This window comes from Hypanus sabinus, chromosome 4, assembly GCF_030144855.1.
Source record: "Hypanus sabinus isolate sHypSab1 chromosome 4, sHypSab1.hap1, whole genome shotgun sequence".
NCBI lineage: Eukaryota > Metazoa > Chordata > Chondrichthyes > Myliobatiformes > Dasyatidae > Hypanus > Hypanus sabinus.
In genome coordinates this window covers 65,901,582-65,928,046 of record NC_082709.1, presented here as the reverse complement: position 1 = coordinate 65,928,046, position 26,465 = coordinate 65,901,582, and positions in this window count along the sequence as shown.

The following is a 26,465-nucleotide window of genomic DNA, read 5'->3' as shown; positions in this document are numbered from 1 at the left end:
CCATTAGCTTGATTCGACACCCTCGGGCTCAGATTCCATTACCTCAATTCGACACCCTCGGGCTCAGATTCCATTACCTCAATTCGACACCCTCGGGCTCAAATTCCATTACCTCGATTCGACACCCTCAGGATGAGACCCCATTACCTCGATTCAACACCCTCGGACTCTGACTCCATTACCTCGATTCGACACCCTCGGGCTCAGAATCCATTACCTCAATTCAACCCCCTCGGACTCAAGACTCCATCACATCCATTCGACACCCGAGGCCTCAGACTCCATTACCTCGATTCGACACCCTCAGGCTCAGGATCAGTTACCTCGATTCGACACCCTCGGGCTCAGGATCCATTACCTCGATTCGAGACACTCTGGCTCAGACTCCATTACGTCGATTCTACGCCCTCGAACACAGACTCCATTACCTCGATTCAACACCCTCTCGCTCAGACTCCATTATCACGTTTCGACACCCTCGGTCTCAGACTCCATTACCTCGATTCGACACCCTCGGTCTCAGACTCCATTACCTCGATTCGACACCCTCGGTCTCAGAATCCATTACCTCGATTCGACACCCTCGGGCTCAGACTCCATTACCTCGATTCGACACCCTCGGGCTCAGGATCCATTACCTCGATTCAACACCCTCAGGCTCTGACTCCATTACCTCAATTCGACACCCTCGGGCTCTGACTCCATTACCTCGATTCGACACCCTCGGTCTCAGACTCTATTACCTCGATTCGACACCCTCGGTCACAGACTCCATTACCTCGATTCGACACCCTCGGGCTCAGACTCCATTCCCTCGATTCGACACCCTCGGGCTCAGACTCAATTACCTCGATTCGACACCCTCGAACTCAGACTCCATTGTCACGTTTCAAAACCCTCGGACTCAGAATCCATTACCTCGATTCGAAACCCTCGGACTCCGACTCCCATACATCGATTTGACACCCTCGGGCTCAGACTCCATTACCTCGATTCGACACCCTCTGGCTCAGACTCCATTACCTCGATTCGACACCCTCGGGCTCTGACTCCATTACCTCGATTCGACACCCTCGGGCTCAGACTCCATTCTGTCGATTCGACACCCTCGGGCTCAGACTCAATTACCTCGATTCGACACCCTCGAACTCAGACTCCATTACCTCGATTCTACACCCTCGAACTCAGACTCCATTGTCACGTTTCAAAACCCTCGGACTCAGAATCCATTACCTCGATTCGAAACCCTCGGACTCCGACTCCCATACATCGATTTGACACCCTAGGCCTCAGACTCCATTAGCTTGATTCGACACCCTCAGGATGAGACCCCATTACCTCGATTCAACACCCTCGGACTCTGACTCCATTACCTCGATTCGACACCCTCGGGCTCAGAATCCATTACCTCAATTCAACCCCCTCGGACTCAAGACTCCATCACATCCATTCGACACCCGAGGCCTCAGACTCCATTACCTCGATTCGACACCCTCAGGCTCAGGATCATTTACCTCGATTCGACACCCTCGGGCTCAGGATCCATTACCTCGATTCGAGACACTCTGGCTCAGACTCCATTACGTCGATTCTACGCCCTCGAACTCAGACTCCATTACCTCGATTCAACACCCTCTCGCTCAGACTCCATTATCACGTTTCGACACCCTCGGTCTCAGACTCCATTACCTCGATTCGACACCCTCGGTCTCAGACTCCATTACCTCGATTCGACACCCTCGGTCTCAGACTCCATTACCTCGATTCGACACCCTCGGGCTCAGACTCCATTACCTCGATTCGACACCCTCGGGCTCAGGATCCATTACCTCGATTCAACACCCTCAGGCTCTGACTCCATTACCTCAATTCGACACCCTCGGGCTCTGACTCCATTACCTCGATTCGACACCCTCGGTCTCAGACTCTATTACCTCGATTCGACACCCTCTGTCTCAGACTCCATTACCTCGATTCGACACCCTCGGTCTCAGACTCCATTACCTCGATTCGACACCCTCGGTCTCAGACTCCATTACCTCGATTCAACACCCTCGGTCTCAGACTCCATTACCTCGATTCAACACCCTCGGTCTCAGACTCCATTACCTCGATTCAACACCCTCGGACTCTGACTCCATTACCTCGGTTCGACACCCTCGGTCTCAGACTCCATTACCTCGATTCGACACCCTCGGGCTCTGACTCCATTACCTCGATTCGACACCCTCGGTCTCAGACTCCATTACCTGAATTCGACACCCTCGGTCTCATACTCCATTACCTCGATTGGACACCCTCGGGCTCAGACTCCATTACCTGAATTCGACACCCTCGGTCTCAGACTCCATTCCCTCGATTCGACACCCTCGGTCTCAGACACCATTACCTCGATTCGACACCCTCATGCTCTGACTCCATTCCCTCGATTCGACACCCTCGGGCTCTGACTCCATTACCTCTATTCGACACCCTCGGTCTCAGACTCCATTACCTCGATTCAACACCCTCAGGCTCAGACTCCATTACCTCGATTCAGCACCCTCGGTCTCAGACTCCATTACCTCGATTCGACAGCCTAGGCCTCAGAATATAATTACCTTGATTCGACACCCTCGGGCTTAGACTCCATTACCTCGATTCTACACCCTCGGGCTCAGACTCCATTACCTCGATTCGACACCCTCGAGGTCTGACTCCATTCCCACGATTCGACACCCTCAGGCTCTGACTCCATTCCCACGATTCGACACCCTCAGGCTCTGACTCCATTACCTCGATTCGACAGCCTAGGCCTCAGAATATAATTACCTTGATTCGACACCCTCGGGCTTAGACTCCATTACCTCGATTCTACACCCTCGGGCTCAGACTCCATTACCTCAATTCGACACCCTCGGTCTCAGACTCCATTACCTCGATTCGACAGCCTAGGCCTCAGAATATAATTACCTTGATTCGACACCCTCGGGCTTAGACTCCATTACCTCGATTCCACCTCGGACTTAGGATCCATTATCTCGATTCGACACCCTCGGGCTCAGATACCATTACCTCGATTCAAAACCCTCGGGCTCAGGACCCATTACCTCAATTCGACACCCTCGGACTCAGGATACATTACCTCAATTCGACACCCTCGGGCTCAGGATCCATTACCTTGATTCAATACCCTCTGGCTCAGACTCCATTACCTCGATTCGACACCCTCGGGCTCAGACTCCATTCCCTCGATTCGACACCCTCGGGCTCAGACTCAATTACCTCGATTCGACACCCTCGAACTCAGACTCCATTGTTACGTTTCAAAACCCTCGGACTCAGAATCCATTACCTCGATTCGAAACCCTCGGACTCCGACTCCCATACATCGATTTGACACCTTCGGCCTCAGACTCCATTAGCTTGATTCGACACCCTCGGGCTCAGATTCCATTACCTCAATTCGACACCCTCGGGCTCAAACTCCATTACCTCGATTCGACAGCCTCAGGATGAGACTCCATTACCTCGATTCAACACCCTCGGACTCTGACTCCATTACCTCGATTCGACACCCTCGGGCTCAGAATCCATTACCTCGATTCGAAACCCTCGGACTCCGACTCCCATACATCGATTTGACACCCTAGGCCTCAGACTCCATTAGCTTGATTCGACACCCTCGGGCTCAGATTCCATTACCTCAATTCGACACCCTCGGGCTCAGATTCCATTACCTCAATTCGACACCCTCGGGCTCAAATTCCATTACCTCGATTTGACACCCTCAGGATGAGACTCCATTACCTCGATTCAACACCCTCGGACTCTGACTCCATTACCTCGATTCGACATCCTCGGGCTCAGAATCCATTACCTCAATTCAACCCCCTCGGACTCAAGACTCCATCACATCGATTCGACACCTGAGGCCTCAGACTCCATTACCTCGATTCGACACCCTCGGGCTCAGGATCATTTACCTCGATTCGACACCCTCCGGCTCTGGATCCATTACCTCGATTCGAGACACTCTGGCTCAGACTCCATTACGTCGATTCTACACCCTCGAACTCAGACTCCATTACCTCGATTCAACACCCTCTCGCTCAGACTCCATTATCACGTTTCGACACCCTCGGTCTCAGACTCCATTACCTCGATTCGACACCCTCGGTCTCAGACTCCATTACCTCGATTCGACACCCTCGGTCTCAGACTCCATTACCTCGATTCGACACCCTCGGGCTCAGACTCCATTACCTCGATTCGACACCCTCTGGCTCAGACTCCATTACCTCGATTCGACACCCTCGGGCTCTGACTCCATTACCTCGATTCGACACCCTCGGGCTCAGACTCCATTCTGTCGATTCGACACCCTCGGGCTCAGACTCAATTACCTCGATTCGACACCCTCGAACTCAGACTCCATTACCTCGATTCTACACCCTCGAACTCAGACTCCATTGTCACGTTTCAAAACCCTCGGACTCAGAATCCATTACCTCGATTCGAAACCCTCGGACTCCGACTCCCATACATCGATTTGACACCCTAGGCCTCAGACTCCATTAGCTTGATTCGACACCCTCGGGCTCAGACTCCATGACCTCGATTCGACACCCTCGGGCTCAGACTCCATTACCTCAATTCGACACCCTCGGGCTCAAACTCCATTACCTCGATTCGACACCCTCAGGATGAGACTCCATTACCTCGATTCAACACCCTCGGACTCTGACTCCATTACCTCGATTCGACACCCTCGGGCTCAGTATCCATTACCTCAATTCAACCCCCTCGGACTCAAGACTCCATCACATCGATTCGACACCCGAGGCCTCAGACTCCATTACCTCGATTCGACACCCTCGGGCTCAGGATCCATTACCTCGATTCGAGACACTCTGGCTCAGACTCCATTACGTCGATTCTACACCCTCGGGCTCAGACTCCATTAACTCGATTCGACATCCTCGGGCACAGACTCCATTACCTCGATTCGACACCCTTGGGCTCGGACTCCATTACATCGATTTGACACCCTCTGGCTCGGAGTCCATTACCTCGATTCGACACTCACGGACTCAGACTCCATTACCTCGATTCGACTCCCTCGGGCTCTGACTCCATTCCCATGATTCGACACCCTCGGGCTCTGACTCCATTACCTCGATTCTACACCCTCGGGCTCAGACGTAACTATCTCCATTCAACACTCTCGGGCTCAGATCCATTACCTTGATTCAACACCCTCAAACTCAGACTCCATTATCACGTTTCAAAACCCTCGGACTCAGACTCCATTACCTCGATTCGAAACCCTCGGACTCCGACTCCCATACATCGATTTGACACCCTAGGCCTCAGACTCCATGACCTCGATTCGACACCCTTGGGCTCAGACACTATTACCTCAATTCGACACCCTCGGGCTCAGACTCCATTAACTCGATTCGACACCCTCGGGCTCAGACTCCATTAACTCGATTCGACATCCTCGGGCACAGACTCAATTCCCTCTATTGAACTCCCTCGGGCTCAGACTCCATTACCTCGATTTGAAACCCTCTGGCTCGGAGTCCATTACCTCGATTCGACACTCACGGACTCAGACTCCATTACCTCGATTCGACACCCTCGAGGTCTGACTCCATTCCCACGATTCGACACCCTCAGGCTCTGACTCCATTACCTCGATTCGACAGCCTAGGCCTCAGAATATAATTACCTTGATTCGACACCCTCGGGCTTAGACTCCATTACCTCGATTCTACACCCTCGGGCTCAGACTCCATTACCTCAATTCGACACCCTCGGTCTCAGACTCCATTACCTCGATTCGACAGCCTAGGCCTCAGAATATAATTACCTTGATTCGACACCCTCGGGCTTAGACTCCATTACCTCGATTCCACCTCGGACTTAGGATCCATTATCTCGATTCAAAACCCTCGGGCTCAGGACCCATTACCTCGATTCAACACCCTCGGACTCAGGATACATTACCTCAATTCGACACCCTCGGGCTCAGGATCCATTACCTTGATTCAACACCCTCTGGCTCAGACTCCATTACCTCGATTCGACACCCTCGGGCTCAGACTCCATTAACTCGATTCGACATCCTCGGGCACAGACTCAATTACCTCTATTGAACTCCCTCGGGCTCAGACTCCATTACCTCGATTTGAAACCCTCTGGCTCGGAGTCCATTACCTCGATTCGACACTCACGGACTCAGACTCCATTACCTCGATTCGACACCCTCGAGGTCTGACTCCATTCCCACGATTCGACACCCTCAGGCTCTGACTCCATTACCTCGATTCGACAGCCTAGGCCTCAGAATATAATTATCTTGATTCGACACCCTCGGGCTTAGACTCCATTACCTCGATTCTACACCCTCGGACTCTGACTCCATTACCTCGATTCGACATCCTCGGGCTCAGAATCCATTACCTCAATTCAACCCCCTCGGACTCCAGACTCCATCACATTGATTCGACACCTGAGGCCTCAGACTCCATTACCTCGATTCGACACCCTCGGGCTCAGGATCATTTACCTCGATTCGACACCCTCGGGCTCTGGATCCATTACCTCGATTCGAGACACTCTGGCTCAGACTCCATTACGTCGATTCTACACCCTCGAACTCAGACTCCATTACCTCGATTCAACACCCTCTCGCTCAGACTCCATTATCACGTTTCGACACCCTCGGTCTCAGACTCCATTACCTCGATTCGACACCCTCGGTCTCAGACTCCATTACCTCGATTCGACACCCTCGGTCTCAGACTCCATTACCTCGATTCGACACCCTCGGGCTCAGACTCCATTACCTCGATTCGACACCCTCTGGCTCAGACTCCATTACCTCGATTCGACACCCTCGGGCTCTGACTCCATTACCTCGATTCGACACCCTCGGGCTCAGACTCCATTCTGTCGATTCGACACCCTCGGGCTCAGACTCAATTACCTCGATTCGACACCCTCGAACTCAGACTCCATTACCTCGATTCTACACCCTCGAACTCAGACTCCATTGTCACGTTTCAAAACCCTCGGACTCAGAATCCATTACCTCGATTCGAAACCCTCGGACTCCGACTCCCATACATCGATTTGACACCCTAGGCCTCAGACTCCATTAGCTTGATTCGACACCCTCGGGCTCAGACTCCATGACCTCGATTCGACACCCTCGGGCTCAGACTCCATTACCTCAATTCGACACCCTCGGGCTCAAACTCCATTACCTCGATTCGACACCCTCAGGATGAGACTCCATTACCTCGATTCAACACCCTCGGACTCTGACTCCATTACCTCGATTCGACACCCTCGGGCTCAGAATCCATTACCTCAATTCAACCCCCTCGGACTCAAGACTCCATCACATCGATTCGACACCCGAGGCCTCAGACTCCATTACCTCGATTCGACACCCTCGGGCTCAGGATCCATTACCTCGATTCGAGACACTCTGGCTCAGACTCCATTACGTCGATTCTACACCCTCGGGCTCAGACTCCATTAACTCGATTCGACATCCTCGGGCACAGACTCCATTACCTCGATTCGACACCCTTGGGCTCGGACTCCATTACATCGATTTGACACCCTCTGGCTCGGAGTCCATTACCTCGATTCGACACTCACGGACTCAGACTCCATTACCTCGATTCGACTCCCTCGGGCTCTGACTCCATTCCCATGATTCGACACCCTCGGGCTCTGACTCCATTACCTCGATTCTACACCCTCGGGCTCAGACGTAACTATCTCCATTCAACACTCTCGGGCTCAGATCCATTACCTTGATTCAACACCCTCAAACTCAGACTCCATTATCACGTTTCAAAACCCTCGGACTCAGACTCCATTACCTCGATTCGAAACCCTCGGACTCCGACTCCCATACATCGATTTGACACCCTAGGCCTCAGACTCCATGACCTCGATTCGACACCCTTGGGCTCAGACACTATTACCTCAATTCGACACCCTCGGGCTCAGACTCCATTAACTCGATTCGACACCCTCGGGCTCAGACTCCATTAACTCGATTCGACATCCTCGGGCACAGACTCAATTCCCTCTATTGAACTCCCTCGGGCTCAGACTCCATTACCTCGATTTGAAACCCTCTGGCTCGGAGTCCATTACCTCGATTCGACACTCACGGACTCAGACTCCATTACCTCGATTCTACACCCTCGGGCTCAGACGTAACTATCTCCATTCAACACTCTCGGGCTCAGATCCATTACCTTGATTCAACACCCTCAAACTCAGACTCCATTATCACGTTTCAAAACCCTCGGACTCAGACTCCATTACCTCGATTCGAAACCCTCGGACTCCGACTCCCATACATCGATTTGACACCCTAGGCCTCAGACTCCATGACCTCGATTCGACACCCTTGGGCTCAGACACTATTACCTCAATTCGACACCCTCGGGCTCAGACTCCATTAACTCGATTCGACACCCTCGGGCTCAGACTCCATTAACTCGATTCGACATCCTCGGGCACAGACTCAATTCCCTCTATTGAACTCCCTCGGGCTCAGACTCCATTACCTCGATTTGAAACCCTCTGGCTCGGAGTCCATTACCTCGATTCGACACTCACGGACTCAGACTCCATTACCTCGATTCGACACCCTCGAGGTCTGACTCCATTCCCACGATTCGACACCCTCAGGCTCTGACTCCATTACCTCGATTCGACAGCCTAGGCCTCAGAATATAATTACCTTGATTCGACACCCTCGGGCTTAGACTCCATTACCTCGATTCTACACCCTCGGGCTCAGACTCCATTACCTCAATTCGACACCCTCGGTCTCAGACTCCATTACCTCGATTCGACAGCCTAGGCCTCAGAATATAATTACCTTGATTCGACACCCTCGGGCTTAGACTCCATTACCTCGATTCCACCTCGGACTTAGGATCCATTATCTCGATTCAAAACCCTCGGGCTCAGGACCATTACCTCGATTCAACACCCTCGGACTCAGGATACATTACCTCAATTCGACCACCCTCGGGCTCAGGATCCATTACCTTGATTCAACACCCTCTGGCTCAGACTCCATTACCTCGATTCGACACCCTCGGGCTCAGACTCCATTAACTCGATTCGACATCCTCGGGCACAGACTCAATTACCTCTATTGAACTCCCTCGGGCTAGACTCCATTACCTCGATTTGAAACCCTCTGGCTCGGAGTCCATTACCTCGATTCGACACTCACGGACTCAGACTCCATTACCTCGATTCGACACCCTCGAGGTCTGACTCCATTCCCACGATTCGACACCCTCAGGCTCTGACTCCATTACCTCGATTCGACAGCCTAGGCCTCAGAATATAATTACCTTGATTCGACACCCTCGGGCTTAGACTCCATTACCTCGATTCTACACCCTCGGGCTCAGACTCCATTACCTCAATTCGACACCCTCGGTCTCAGACTCCATTACCTCGATTCGACAGCCTAGGCCTCAGAATATAATTACCTTGATTCGACACCCTCGGGCTTAGACTCCATTACCTCGATTCCACCTCGGACTTAGGATCCATTATCTCGATTCAAAACCCTCGGGCTCAGGACCCATTACCTCGATTCAACACCCTCGGACTCAGGATACATTACCTCAATTCGACACCCTCGGGCTCAGGATCCATTACCTTGATTCAACACCCTCTGGCTCAGACTCCATTACCTCGATTCGACACCCTCGGGCTCAGACTCCATTAACTCGATTCGACATCCTCGGGCACAGACTCAATTACCTCTATTGAACTCCCTCGGGCTCAGACTCCATTACCTCGATTTGAAACCCTCTGGCTCGGAGTCCATTACCTCGATTCGACACTCACGGACTCAGACTCCATTACCTCGATTCGACACCCTCGAGGTCTGACTCCATTCCCCACGATTCGACACCCTCAGGCTCTGACTCCATTACCTCGATTCGACAGCCTAGGCCTCAGAATATAATTATCTTGATTCGACACCCTCGGGCTTAGACTCCATTACCTCGATTCTACACCCTCGGACTCTGACTCCATTACCTCGATTCGACATCCTCGGGCTCAGATCCATTACCTCAATTCAACCCCCTCGGACTCAAGACTCCATCACATTGATTCGACACCTGAGGGCCTCAGACTCCATTACCTCGATTCGACACCCTCGGGCTCAGGATCATTTACCTCGATTCGACACCCTCGGGCTCTGGATCCATTACCTCGATTCGAGACACTCTGGCTCAGACTCCATTACGTCGATTCTACACCCTCGAACTCAGACTCCATTACCTCGATTCACACCCTCTCGCTCAGACTCCATTATCACGTTTCGACACCCTCGGTCTCAGACTCCATTACCTCGATTCGACACCCTCGGTCTCAGACTCCATTACCTCGATTCGACACCCTCGGTCTCAGACTCCATTACCTCGATTCGACACCCTCGGGCTCAGACTCCATTACCTCGAATTCGACACCCTCTGGCTCAGACTCCATTACCTCGATTCGACACCCTCGGGCTCTGACTCCATTACCTCGATTCGACACCCTCGGGCTCAGACTCCATTCTGTCGATTCGACACCCTCGGGCTCAGACTCAATTACCTCGATTCGACACCCTCGAACTCAGACTCCATTACCTCGATTCTACACCCTCGAACTCAGACTCCATTGTCACGTTTCAAAACCCTCGGACTCAGAATCCCATTACCTCGATTCGAAACCCTCGGACTCCGACTCCCATACATCGATTTGACACCCTAGGCCTCAGACTCCATTAGCTTGATTCGACACCCTCGGGCTCAGACTCCATGACCTCGATTCGACACCCTCGGGCTCAGACTCCATTACCTCAATTCGACACCCTCGGGCTCAAACTCCATTACCTCGATTCGACACCCTCAGGATGAGACTCCATTACCTCGATTCAACACCCTCGGACTCTGACTCCATTACCTCGATTCGACACCCTCGGGCTCAGAATCCATTACCTCAATTCAACCCCCTCGGACTCAAGACTCCATCACATCGATTCGACACCCGAGGCCTCAGACTCCATTACCTCGATTCGACACCCTCGGGCTCAGGATCCATTACCTCGATTCGAGACACTCTGGCTCAGACTCCATTACGTCGATTCTACACCCTCGGCTCAGACTCCATTAACTCGATTCGACATCCTCGGGCACAGACTCCATTACCTCGATTCGACACCCTTGGGCTCGGACTCCATTACATCGATTTGACACCCTCTGGCTCGGAGTCCATTACCTCGATTCGACACTCACGGACTCAGACTCCATTACCTCGATTCGACTCCCTCGGGCTCTGACTCCATTCCCATGATTCGACACCCTCGGGCTCTGACTCCATTACCTCGATTCTACACCCTCGGGCTCAGACGGTAACTATCTCCATTCAACACTCTCGGGCTCAGATCCATTACCTTGATTCAACACCCTCAAACTCAGACTCCATTATCACGTTTCAAAACCCTCGGACTCAGACTCCATTACCTCGATTCGAAACCCTCGGACTCCGACTCCCATACATCGATTTGACACCCTAGGCCTCAGACTCCATGACCTCAATTCGACACCCTCGGGCTCAGACTCCATTAACTCGATTCGACACCCTCGGGCTCAGACTCCATTAACTCGATTCGACATCCTCGGGCACAGACTCAATTCCCTCTATTGAACTCCCTCGGGCTCAGACTCCATTACCTCGATTTGAAACCCTCTGGCTCGGAGTCCATTACCTCGATTCGACACTCACGGACTCAGACTCCATTACCTCGATTCTACACCCTCGGGCTCAGACGTAACTATCTCCATTCAACACTCTCGGGCTCAGATCCATTACCTTGATTCAACACCCTCAAACTCAGACTCCATTATCACGTTTCAAAACCCTCGGACTCAGACTCCATTACCTCGATTCGAAACCCTCGGACTCCGACTCCCATACATCGATTTGACACCCTAGGCCTCAGACTCCATGACCTCGATTCGACACCCTTGGGCTCAGACACTATTACCTCAATTCGACACCCTCGGGCTCAGACTCCCATTAACTCGATTCGACACCCTCGGGCTCAGACTCCATTAACTCGATTCGACATCCTCGGGCACAGACTCAATTCCCTCTATTGAACTCCCTCGGGCTCAGACTCCATTACCTCGATTTGAAACCCTCTGGCTCGGAGTCCATTACCTCGATTCGACACTCACGGACTCAGACTCCATTACCTCGATTCGACACCCTCGAGGTCTGACTCCATTCCCACGATTCGACACCCTCAGGCTCTGACTCCATTACCTCGATTCGACAGCCTAGGCCTCAGAATATAATTACCTTGATTCGACACCCTCGGGCTTAGACTCCATTACCTCGATTCTACACCCTCGGGCTCAGACTCCATTACCTCAATTCGACACCCTCGGTCTCAGACTCCATTACCTCGATTCGACAGCCTAGGCCTCAGAATATAATTACCTTGATTCGACACCCTCGGGCTTAGGACTCCATTACCTCGATTCCACCTCGGACTTAGGATCCATTATCTCGATTCAAAACCCTCGGGCTCAGGGACCCATTACCTCGATTCAACACCCTCGGACTCAGGATACATTACCTGCAATTCGACACCCTCGGGCTCAGGATCCATTACCTTGATTCAACACCCTCTGGCTCAGACTCCATTACCTCGATTCGACACCCTCGGGCTCAGACTCCATTAACTCGATTCGACATCCTCGGGCACAGACTCAATTACCTCTATTGAACTCCCTCGGGCTCAGACTCCATTACCTCGATTTGAAACCCTCTGGGCTCGGAGTCCATTACCTCGATTCGACACTCACGGGACTCAGACTCCATTACCTCGATTCGACACCCTCGAGGTCTGACTCCATTCCCACGATTCGACACCCTCAGGCTCTGACTCCATTACCTCGATTCGACAGCCTAGGCCTCAGAATATAATTATCTTGATTCGACACCCTCGGGCTTAGACCCATTACCTCGATTCTACACCCTCGGACTCTGACTCCATTACCTCGATTCGACATCCTCGGGGCTCAGAATCCATTACCTCAATTCAACCCCCTCGGACTCAAGACTCCATCACATTGATTCGACACCTGAGGCCTCAGACTCCATTACCTCGATTCGACACCCCTCGGGCTCAGGATCATTTACCTCGATTCGACACCCTCGGGCTCTGGATCCATTACCTCGATTCGAGACACTCTGGCTCAGACTCCATTACGTCGATTCTACACCCTCGAACTCTGACTCCATTACCTCGATTCAACACCCTCTCGCTCAGACTCCATTATCACGTTTCGACACCCTCGGTCTCAGACTCCATTACCTCGATTCGACACCCTCGGTCTCAGACTCCATTACCTCGATTCGACACCCTCGGTCTCAGACTCCCATTACCTCGATTCGACACCCTCGGGCTCAGACTCCATTACCTCGATTCGACACCCTCTGGCTCAGACTCCATTACCTCGATTCGACACCCTCGGGCTCTGACTCCATTACCTCGATTCGACACCCTCGGGCTCAGACTGCCATTCTGTCGATTCGACACCCTCGGGCTCAGACTCAATTACCTCGATTCGACACCCTCGAACTCAGACTCCATTACCTCGATTCTACACCCTCGAACTCAGACTCCATTGTCACGTTTCAAAACCCTCGGACTCAGAATCCATTACCTCGATTCGAAACCCTCGGACTCCGACTCCCATACATCGATTTGACACCCTAGGCCTCAGACTCCATTAGCTTGATTCGACACCCTCGGGCTCAGACTCCATGACCTCGATTCGACACCCTCGGGCTCAGACTCCATTACCTCAATTCGACACCCTCGGGCTCAAACTCCATTACCTCGATTCGACACCCTCAGGATGAGACTCCATTACCTCGATTCAACACCCTCGGACTCTGACTCCATTACCTCGATTCGACACCCTCGGGCTCAGAATCCATTACCTCAATTCAACCCCCTCGGACTCAAGACTCCATCACATCGATTCGACACCCGAGGCCTCAGACTCCATTACCTCGATTCGACACCCTCGGGCTCAGGATCCATTACCTCGATTCGAGACACTCTGGCTCAGACTCCATTACGTCGATTCTACACCCTCGGGCTCAGACTCCATTAACTCGATTCGACATCCTCGGGCACAGACTCCATTACCTCGATTCGACACCCTTGGGCTCGGACTCCATTACATCGATTTGACACCTTCTGGCTCGGAGTCCATTACCTCGATTCGACACTCACGGACTCAGACTCCATTACCTCGATTCGACTCCCTCGGGCTCTGACTCCATTCCCATGATTCGACACCCTCGGGCTCTGACTCCATTACCTCGATTCTACACCCTCGGGCTCAGACGTAACTATCTCCATTCAACACTCTCGGGCTCAGATCCATTACCTTGATTCAACACCCTCAAACTCAGACTCCATTATCACGTTTCAAAACCCTCGGACTCAGACTCCATTACCTCGATTCGAAACCCTCGGACTCCGACTCCCATACATCGATTTGACACCCTAGGCCTCAGACTCCATGACCTCGATTCGACACCCTTGGGCTCAGACACTATTACCTCAATTCGACACCCTCGGGCTCAGACTCCATTAACTCGATTCGACACCCTCGGGCTCAGACTCCATTAACTCGATTCGACATCCTCGGGCACAGACTCAATTCCCTCTATTGAACTCCCTCGGGCTCAGACTCCATTACCTCGATTTGAAACCCTCTGGCTCGGAGTCCATTACCTCGATTCGACACTCACGGACTCAGACTCCATTACCTCGATTCGACACCCTCGAGGTCTGACTCCATTCCCACGATTCGACACCCTCAGGCTCTGACTCCATTACCTCGATTCGACAGCCTAGGCCTCAGAATATAATTACCTTGATTCGACACCCTCGGGCTTAGACTCCATTACCTCGATTCTACACCCTCGGGCTCAGACTCCATTACCTCAATTCGACACCCTCGGTCTCAGACTCCATTACCTCGATTCGACAGCCTAGGCCTCAGAATATAATTACCTTGATTCGACACCCTCGGGCTTAGACTCCATTACCTCGATTCCACCTCGGACTTAGGATCCATTATCTCGATTCGACACCCTCGGGCTCAGATACCATTACCTCGATTCAAAACCCTCGGGCTCAGGACCCATTACCTCGATTCAACACCCTCGGACTCAGGATACATTACCTCAATTCGACACCCTCGGGCTCAGGATCCATTACCTTGATTCAACACCCTCTGGCTCAGACTCCATTACCTCGATTCGACACCCTCGGGCTCAGACTCCATTAACTCGATTCGACATCCTCGGGCACAGACTCAATTACCTCTATTGAACTCCCTCGGGCTCAGACTCCATTACCTCGATTTGAAACCCTCTGGCTCGGAGTCCATTACCTCGATTCGACACTCACGGACTCAGACTCCATTACCTCGATTCGACACCCTCGAGGTCTGACTCCATTCCCACGATTCGACACCCTCAGGCTCTGACTCCATTACCTCGATTCGACAGCCTAGGCCTCAGAATATAATTACCTTGATTCGACACCCTCGGGCTTAGACTCCATTACCTCGATTCTACACCCTCGGGCTCAGACTCCATTACCTCAATTCGACACCCTCGGTCTCAGACTCCATTACCTCGATTCGACAGCCTAGGCCTCAGAATATAATTACCTTGATTCGACACCCTCGGGCTTAGACTCCATTACCTCGATTCCACCTCGGACTTAGGATCCATTATCTCGATTCGACACCCTCGGGCTCAGATACCATTACCTCGATTCAAAACCCTCGGGCTCAGGACCCATTACCTCAATTCGACACCCTCGGACTCAGGATACATTACCTCAATTCGACACCCTCGGGCTCAGGATCCATTACCTTGATTCAACACCCTCTGGCTCAGACTCCATTACCTCGATTCGACACCCTCGGGCTCAGACTCCATTACCTTGATTCAACACCCTCTGGCTCAGACTCCATTACCTCGATTCGACACCCTCGGGCTCAGACTCCATTCCCTCGATTCAACACCCTCGGGCTCAGACTCAATTACCTCGATTCGACACCCTCGAACTCAGACTCCATTGTCACGTTTCAAAACCCTCGGACTCAGAATCCATTACCTCGATTCGAAACCCTCGGACTCCGACTCCCATACATCGATTTGACACCCTCGGCCTCAGACTCCATTAGCTTGATTCGACACCCTCGGGCTCAGATTCCATTACCTCAATTCGACACCCTCGGGCTCAAACTCCATTACCTCGATTAGACACCCTCAGGATGAGACTCCATTACCTCGATTCAACACCCTCGGACTCTGACTCCATTACCTCGATTCGACATCCTCGGGCTCAGAATCCATTACCTCGATTCGAAACCCTCGGACTCCGACTCCCATACATCGATTTGACACCCTAGGCCTCAGACTCCATTAGCTTGATTCGACACCCTCGGGCTCAGATTCCATTACCTCAATTCGACACCCTCGGGCTCAGATTCCATTACCTCAATTCGACACCCTCGGGCTCAAATTCCATTACCTCGATTCGACACCCTCAGGATGAGACCCCATTACCTCGATTCAACACCCTCGGACTCTGACTCCATTACCTCGATTCGACACCCTCGGGCTCAGAATCCATTACCTCAATTCAACCCCCTCGGACTCAAGACTCCATCACATCCATTCGACACCCGAGGCCTCAGACTCCATTACCTCGATTCGACACCCTCAGGCTCAGGATCATTTACCTCGATTCGACACCCTCGGGCTCAGGATCCATTACCTCGATTCGAGACACTCTGGCTCAGACTCCATTACGTCGATTCTACGCCCTCGAACTCAGACTCCATTACCTCGATTCAACACCCTCTCGCTCAGACTCCATTATCACGTTTCAACACCCTCGGTCTCAGACTCCATTACCTCGATTCGACACCCTCGGTCTCAGACTCCATTACCTCGATTCGACACCCTCGGTCTCAGACTCCATTACCTCGATTCGACACCCTCGGGCTCAGACTCCATTACCTCGATTCGACACCCTCGGGCTCAGGATCCATTACCTCGATTCAACACCCTCAGGCTCTGACTCCATTACCTCAATTCGACACCCTCGGGCTCTGACTCCATTACCTCGATTCGACACCCTCGGTCTCAGACTCTATTACCTCGATTCGACACCCTCGGTCTCAGACTCCATTACCTCGATTCGACACCCTCGGTCTCAGACTCCATTACCTCGATTCGACACCCTCGGTCTCAGACTCCATTACCTCGATTCAACACCCTCGGTCTCAGACTCCATTACCTCGATTCAACACCCTCGGTCTCAGACTCCATTACCTCGATTCAACACCCTCGGACTCTGACTCCATTACCTCGGTTCGACACCCTCGGTCTCAGACTCCATTACCTCGATTCGACACCCTCGAGCTCTGACTCCATTACCTCGATTCGACACCCTCGGTCTCAGACTCCATTACCTGAATTCGACACCCTCGGTCTCATACTCCATTACCTCGATTGGACACCCTCGGGCTCAGACTCCATTACCTGAATTCGACACCCTCGGTCTCAGACTCCATTCCCTCGATTCGACACCCTCGGTCTCAGACACCATTACCTCGATTCGACACCCTCATGCTCTGACTCCATTACCTCGATTCGACACCATCGGGCTCTGACTCCATTACCTCTATTCGACACCCTCGGTCTCAGACTCCATTACCTCGATTCAACACCCTCAGGCTCAGACTCCATTACCTCGATTCAGCACCCTCGGTCTCAGTCTCCATTACCTCGATTCGACAGCCTAGGCCTCAGAATATAATTACCTTGATTCGACACCCTCGGGCTTAGACTCCATTCCCTCGATTCGACACCCTCGGGCTCAGACTCTATTACCTCGATTCGACACCCTCGAACTCAGACTCCATTGTCACGTTTCAAAACCCTCGGACTCAGACTCCATTACCTCGATTCGAAACCCTCGGACTCCGACTCCCATACATCGATTTGACACCCTCGGCCTCAGACTCCATTAGCTTGATTCGACACCCTCGGGCTCAGATTCCATTACCTCAATTCGACACCCTCGGGCTCAAACTCCATTACCTCGATTCGACACCCTCAGGATGAGACTCCATTACCTCGATTCAACACCCTCGGACTCTGACTCCATTACCTCGATTCGACACCCTCGGGCTCAGAATCCATTACCTCGATTCGAAACCCTCGGACTCCGACTCCCATACATCGATTTGACACCCTAGGCCTCAGATTCCATTAGCTTGATTCGACACCCTCGGGCTCAGATTCCATTACCTCAATTCGACACCCTCGGGCTCAGATTCCATTACCTCAATTCGACACCCTCGGGCTCAAATTCCATTACCTCGATTCGACACCCTCAGGATGAGACCCCATTACCTCGATTCAACACCCTCGGACTCTGACTCCATTACCTCGATTCGACACCCTCGGGCTCAGAATCCATTACCTCAATTCAACCCCCTCGGACTCAAGACTCCATCACATCCATTCGACACCCGAGTCCTCAGACTCCATTACCTCGATTCGACACCCTCAGGCTCAGGATCAGTTACCTCGATTCGACACCCTCGGGCTCAGGATCCATTACCTCGATTCGAGACACTCTGGCTCAGACTCCATTACGTCGATTCTACGCCCTCGAACACAGACTCCATTACCTCGATTCAACACCCTCTCGCTCAGACTCCATTATCACGTTTCGACACCCTCGGTCTCAGACTCCATTACCTCGATTCGACACCCTCGGTCTCAGACTCCATTACCTCAATTCAACCCCCTCGGACTCAAGACTCCATCACATCGATTCGACACCCGAGGCCTCAGACTCCATTACCTCGATTCGACACCCTCGGGCTCAGGATCCATTACCTCGATTCGAGACACTCTGGCTCAGACTCCATTACGTCGATTCTACACCCTCGGGCTCAGACTCCATTAACTCGATTCGACATCCTCGGGCACAGACTCCATTACCTCGATTCGACACCCTTGGGCTCGGACTCCATTACATCGATTTGACACCCTCTGGCTCGGAGTCCATTACCTCGATTCGACACTCACGGACTCAGACTCCATTAGCTCGATTCGACTCCCTCGGGCTCTGACTCCATTCCCATGATTCGACACCCTCGGGCTCTGACTCCATTACCTCGATTCTACACCCTCGGGCTCAGACGTAACTATCTCCATTCAACACTCTCGGGCTCAGATCCATTACCTTGATTCAACACCCTCAAACTCAGACTCCATTATCACGTTTCAAAACCCTCGGACTCAGAATCCATTACCTCGATTCGAAACCCTCGGACACCGACTCCCATACATCGATTTGACACCCTAGGCCTCAGACTCCATGACCTCGATTCGACACCCTTGGGCTCAGACACTATTACCTCAATTCGACACCCTCGGGCTCAGACTCCATTAACTCGATTCGACACCCTCGGGCTCAGACTCCATTAACTCGATTCGACATCCTCGGGCACAGACTCAATTACCTCTATTGAACTCCCTCGGGCTCAGACTCCATTACCTCGATTTGAAACCCTCTGGCTCGGAGTCCATTACCTCGATTCGACACTCACGGACTCAGACTCCATTACCTCGATTCGACACCCTCGAGGTCTGACTCCATTCCCACGATTCGACACCCTCAGGCTCTGACTCCATTACCTCGATTCGACAGCCTAGGCCTCAGAATATAATTACCTTGATTCGACACCCTCGGGCTTAGACTCCATTACCTCGATTCTACACCCTCGGGCTCAGACTCCATTACCTCAATTCGACACCCTCGGTCTCAGACTCCATTACCTCGATTCGACAACCTAGGCCTCAGAATATAATTACCTTGATTCGACACCCTCAGGCTCTGACTCCATTACCTCGATTCGACAGCCTAGGCCTCAGAATATAATTACCTTGATTCGACACCCTCGGGCTTAGACTCCATTACCTCGATTCTACACCCTCGGGCTCAGACTCCATTACCTCAATTCGACACCCTCGGTCTCAGACTCCATTACCTCGATTCGACAGCCTAGGCCTCAGAATATAATTACCTTGATTCGACACCCTCGGGCTTAGACTCCATTACCTCGATTCCACCTCGGACTTAGGATCCATTATCTCGATTCGACACCCTCGGGCTCAGATACCATTACCTCGATTCAAAACCCTCGGGCTCAGGACCCATTACCTTGATTCAACACCCTCTGGCTCAGACTCCATTACCTCGATTCGACACCCTCGGGCTCAGACTCCATTCCCTCGATTCGACACCCTCGGGCTCAGACTCAATTACCTCGATTCGACACCCTCGAACTCAGACTCCATTGTCACGTTTCAAAACCCTCGGACTCAGAATCCATTACCTCGATTCGAAACCCTCGGACTCCGACTCCCATACATCGATTTGACACCCTCGGCCTCAGACTCCATTAGCTTGATTCGACACCCTCGGGCTCAGATTCCATTACCTCAATTCGACACCCTCGGGCTCAAACTCCATTACCTCGATTCGACACCCTCAGGATGAGACTCCATTACCTCGATTCAACACCCTCGGACTCTGACTCCATTACCTCGATTCGACACCCTCGGGCTCAGAATCCATTACCTCAATTCAACCCCCTCGGACTCAAGACTCCATCACATCCATTCGACACCCGAGGCCTCAGACTCCATTACCTCGATTCGACACCCTCGGGCTCAGGATCATTTACCTCGATTCGACACCCTTGGGCTCAGGATCCATTACCTCGATTCGAGACACTCTGGCTCAGACTCCATTACGTCGATTCTACACCCTCGAACTCAGACTCCATTACCTCGATTCAACACCCTCTCGCTCAGACTCCATTATCACGTTTCGACACCCTCGGTCTCAGACTCCATTACCTCGATTCGACACCCTCGGTCTCAGACTCCATTACCTCGATTCGACACCCTCGGTCTCAGACTCCATTACCTCGATTCGACACCCTCGGGCTCAGACTCCATTACCTCGATTCGACACCCTCGGGCTCAGGATCCATTACCTCGATTCAACACCCTCAGGCTCTGACTCCATTACCTCAATTCGACACCCTCGGGCTCTGACTCCATTACCTCGATTCGACACCCTCGGTCTCAGACTCTATTACCTCGATTCGACACCCTCGGTCTCAGACTCCATTACCTCGATTCGACACCCTCGGTCTCAGACTCCATTACCTCGATTCGACACCCTCGGTCTCAGACTCCATTACCTCGATTCAACACCCTCGGTCTCAGACTCCATTACCTCGATTCAACACCCTCGGTCTCAGACTCCATTACCTCGATTCAACACCCTCGGACTCTGACTCCATTACCTCGGTTCGACACCCTCGGTCTCAGACTCCATTACCTCGATTCGACACCCTCGGGCTCTGACTCCATTACCTCGATTCGACACCCTCGGTCTCAGACTCCATTACCTGAATTCGACACCCTCGGTCTCATACTCCATTACCTCGATTGGACACCCTCGGGCTCAGACTCCATTACCTGAATTCGACACCCTCGGTCTCAGACTCCATTCCCTCGATTCGACACCCTCGGTCTCCGACACCATTACCTCGATTCGACACCCTCATGCTCTGACTCCATTACCTCGATTCGACACCCTCGGGCTCTGACTCCATTACCTCTATTCGACACCCTCGGTCTCAGACTCCATTACCTCGATTCAACACCCTCAGGCTCAGACTCCATTACCTCGATTCAGCACCCTCGGTCTCAGACTCCATTACCTCGATTCGACAGCCTAGGCCTCAGAATATAATTACCTTGATTCGACACCCTCGGGCTTAGACTCCATTACCTCGATTCTACACCCTCGGGCTCAGACTCCATTACCTCGATTCGACACCCTCGAGGTCTGACTCCATTCCCACGATTCGACACCCTCAGGCTCTGACTCCATTCCCACCATTCGACACCCTCAGGCTCTGACTCCATTACCTCGATTCGACAGCCTAGGCCTCAGAATATAATTACCTTGATTCGACACCCTCGGGCTTAGACTCCATTACCTCGATTCTACACCCTCGGGCTCAGACTCCATTACCTCAATTCGACACCCTCGGTCTCAGACTCCATTACCTCGATTCGACAGCCTAGGCCTCAGAATATAATTACCTTGATTCGACACCCTCGGGCTTAGACTCCATTACCTCGATTCCACCTCGGACTTAGGATCCATTATCTCGATTCGACACCCTCGGGCTCAGATACCATTACCTCGATTCAAAACCCTCGGGCTCAGGACCCATTACCTCGATTCAACACCCTCGGACTCAGGATACATTACCTCAATTCGACACCCTCGGGCTCAGGATCCATTACCTTGATTCAACACCCTCTGGCTCAGACTCCATTACCTCGATTCGACACCCTCGGGCTCAGACTCCATTCCCTCGATTCGACACCCTCGGGCTCAGACTCAATTACCTCGATTCGACACCCTCGAACTCAGACTCCATTGTCACGTTTCAAAACCCTCGGACTCAGAATCCATTACCTCGATTCGAAACCCTCGGACTCCGACTCCCATGCATCGATTTGACACCCTCGGCCTCAGACTCCATTAGCTTGATTCGACACCCTCGGGCTCAGATTCCATTACCTCGATTCAACACCCTCGGTCTCAGACTCCATTACCTCGATTCAACACCCTCGGTCTCAGACTCCATTACCTCGATTCAACACCCTCGGACTCTGACTCCATTACCTCGGTTCGACACCCTCGGTCTCAGACTCCATTACCTCGATTCGACACCCTCGAGGTCTGACTCCATTCCCACGATTCGACACCCTCAGGCTCTGACTCCATTACCTCGATTCGACAGCCTAGGCCTCAGAATATAATTACCTTGATTCGACACCCTCGGGCTTAGACTCCATTACCTCGATTCTACACCCTCGGGCTCAGACTCCATTACCTCAATTCGACACCCTCGGTCTCAGACTCCATTACCTCGATTCGACAGCCTAGGCCTCAGAATATAATTACCTTGATTCGACACCCTCAGGCTCTGACTCCATTACCTCGATTCGACAGCCTAGGCCTCAGAATATAATTACCTTGATTCGACACCCTCGGGCTTAGACTCCATTACCTCGATTCTACACCCTCGGGCTCAGACTCCATTACCTCAATTCGACACCCTCGGTCTCAGACTCCATTACCTCGATTCGACAGCCTAGGCCTCAGAATATAATTACCTTGATTCGACACCCTCGGGCTTAGACTCCATTACCTCGATTCCACCTCGGACTTAGGATCCATTATCTCGATTCGACACCCTCGGGCTCAGATACCATTACCTCGATTCAAAACCCTCGGGCTCAGGACCCATTACCTTGATTCAACACCCTCTGGCTCAGACTCCATTACCTCGATTCGACACCCTCGGGCTCAGACTCCATTCCCTCGATTCGACACCCTCGGGCTCAGACTCAATTACCTCGATTCGACACCCTCGAACTCAGACTCCATTGTCACGTTTCAAAACCCTCGGACTCAGAATCCATTACCTCGATTCGAAACCCTCGGACTCCGACTCCCATACATCGATTTGACACCCTCGGCCTCAGACTCCATTAGCTTGATTCGACACCCTCGGGCTCAGATTCCATTACCTCAATTCGACACCCTCGGGCTCAAACTCCATTACCTCGATTCGACACCCTCAGGATGAGACTCCATTCCCTCGATTCAACACCCTCGGACTCTGACTCCATTACCTCGATTCGACACCCTCGGGCTCAGAATCCATTACCTCGATTCGAAACCCTCGGACTCCGACTCCCATACATCGATTTGACACCCTAGGCCTCAGACTCCATTAGCTTGATTCGACACCCTCGGGCTCAGATTCCATTACCTCAATTCGACACCCTCGGGCTCAGATTCCATTACCTCAATTCGACACCCTCGGGCTCAAATTCCATTACCTCGATTCGACACCTTCAGGATGAGACTCCATTACCTCGATTCAACACCCTCGGACTCTGACTCCATTACCTCGATTCGACACCCTCGGGCTCAGAATCCATTACCTCAATTCAACCCCCTCGGACTCAAGACTCCATCACATCCATATGACACCCGAGGCCTCAGACTCCATTACCTCGATTCGACACCCTCGGGCTCAGGATCATTTACCTCGATTCGACACCCTTGGGCTCAGGATCCATTACCTCGATTCGAGACACTCTGGCTCAGACTCCATTACGTCGATTCTACACCCTCGAACTCAGACTCCATTACCTCGATTCAACACCCTCTCGCTCAGACTCCATTATCACGTTTCGACACCCTCGGTCTCAGACTCCATTACCTCGATTCGACAGCCTAGGCCTCAGAATATAATTACCTTGATTCGACACCCTCGGGCTTAGACTCCATTACCTCGATTCTACACCCTCGGGCTCAGACTCCATTACCTCAATTCGACACCCTCGGTCTCAGACTCCATTACCTCGATTCGACAGCCTAGGCCTCAGAATATAATTACCTTGATTCGACACCCTCGGGCTTAGACTCCATTACCTCGATTCCACCTCGGACTTAGGATCCATTATCTCGATTCGACACCCTCGGGCTCAGATACCATTACCTCGATTCAAAACCCTCGGGCTCAGGACCCATTACCTCGATTCAACACCCTCGGACTCAGGATACATTACCTCAATTCGACACCCTCGGGCTCAGGATCCATTACCTTGATTCAACACCCTCTGGCTCAGACTCCATTACCTCGATTCGACACCCTCGGGCTCAGACTCCATTCCCTCGATTCGACACCCTCGGGCTCAGACTCAATTACCTCGATTCGACACCCTCGAACTCAGACTCCATTGTCACGTTTCAAAACCCTCGGACTCAGAATCCATTACCTCGATTCGAAACCCTCGGACTCCGACTCCCATGCATCGATTTGACACCCTCGGCCTCAGACTCCATTAGCTTGATTCGACACCCTCGGGCTCAGATTCCATTACCTCGATTCAACACCCTCGGTCTCAGACTCCATTACCTCGATTCAACACCCTCGGTCTCAGACTCCATTACCTCGATTCAACACCCTCGGACTCTGACTCCATTACCTCGGTTCGACACCCTCGGTCTCAGACTCCATTACCTCGATTCGACACCCTCGAGGTCTGACTCCATTCCCACGATTCGACACCCTCAGGCTCTGACTCCATTACCTCGATTCGACAGCCTAGGCCTCAGAATATAATTACCTTGATTCGACACCCTCGGGCTTAGACTCCATTACCTCGATTCTACACCCTCGGGCTCAGACTCCATTACCTCAATTCGACACCCTCGGTCTCAGACTCCATTACCTCGATTCGACAGCCTAGGCCTCAGAATATAATTACCTTGATTCGACACCCTCAGGCTCTGACTCCATTACCTCGATTCGACAGCCTAGGCCTCAGAATATAATTACCTTGATTCGACACCCTCGGGCTTAGACTCCATTACCTCGATTCTACACCCTCGGGCTCAGACTCCATTACCTCAATTCGACACCCTCGGTCTCAGACTCCATTACCTCGATTCGACAGCCTAGGCCTCAGAATATAATTACCTTGATTCGACACCCTCGGGCTTAGACTCCATTACCTCGATTCCACCTCGGACTTAGGATCCATTATCTCGATTCGACACCCTCGGGCTCAGATACCATTACCTCGATTCAAAACCCTCGGGCTCAGGACCCATTACCTTGATTCAACACCCTCTGGCTCAGACTCCATTACCTCGATTCGACACCCTCGGGCTCAGACTCCATTCCCTCGATTCGACACCCTCGGGCTCAGACTCAATTACCTCGATTCGACACCCTCGAACTCAGACTCCATTGTCACGTTTCAAAACCCTCGGACTCAGAATCCATTACCTCGATTCGAAACCCTCGGACTCCGACTCCCATACATCGATTTGACACCCTCGGCCTCAGACTCCATTAGCTTGATTCGACACCCTCGGGCTCAGATTCCATTACCTCAATTCGACACCCTCGGGCTCAAACTCCATTACCTCGATTCGACACCCTCAGGATGAGACTCCATTCCCTCGATTCAACACCCTCGGACTCTGACTCCATTACCTCGATTCGACACCCTCGGGCTCAGAATCCATTACCTCGATTCGAAACCCTCGGACTCCGACTCCCATACATCGATTTGACACCCTAGGCCTCAGACTCCATTAGCTTGATTCGACACCC